We start from the raw sequence: 227 nt of genomic DNA, 5'->3' as shown, positions 1-227 counted from the left end.
TCTCTCTCTCTCTCTCTCTCTCTCTCTCTCTCTCTCTCTCTCTCTCTCTCTCTGGCTGGAAAAAAGATAATAATATATTCTGTGCGAGCCTTTTTATTTTTAATTAAATATACGGAAGGCGATAAGCGTGATACAAGGACGAGATAGAAGCGCCAAGCGCAACCTATCTTTTTTTCGAGTTTTCTTTATTAATACACCAGATCGCGCGCGCGCGTGAGAGAGAGGGA

The sequence above is a fragment of the Odontomachus brunneus genome, unplaced genomic scaffold (assembly GCF_010583005.1).
Source record: "Odontomachus brunneus isolate Ranch 3 - 2012 unplaced genomic scaffold, Obru_v1 Obru_scaffold_137, whole genome shotgun sequence".
Classification (NCBI taxonomy): domain Eukaryota; kingdom Metazoa; phylum Arthropoda; class Insecta; order Hymenoptera; family Formicidae; genus Odontomachus; species Odontomachus brunneus.
Note: the sequence above shows the minus strand (reverse complement) of the source record.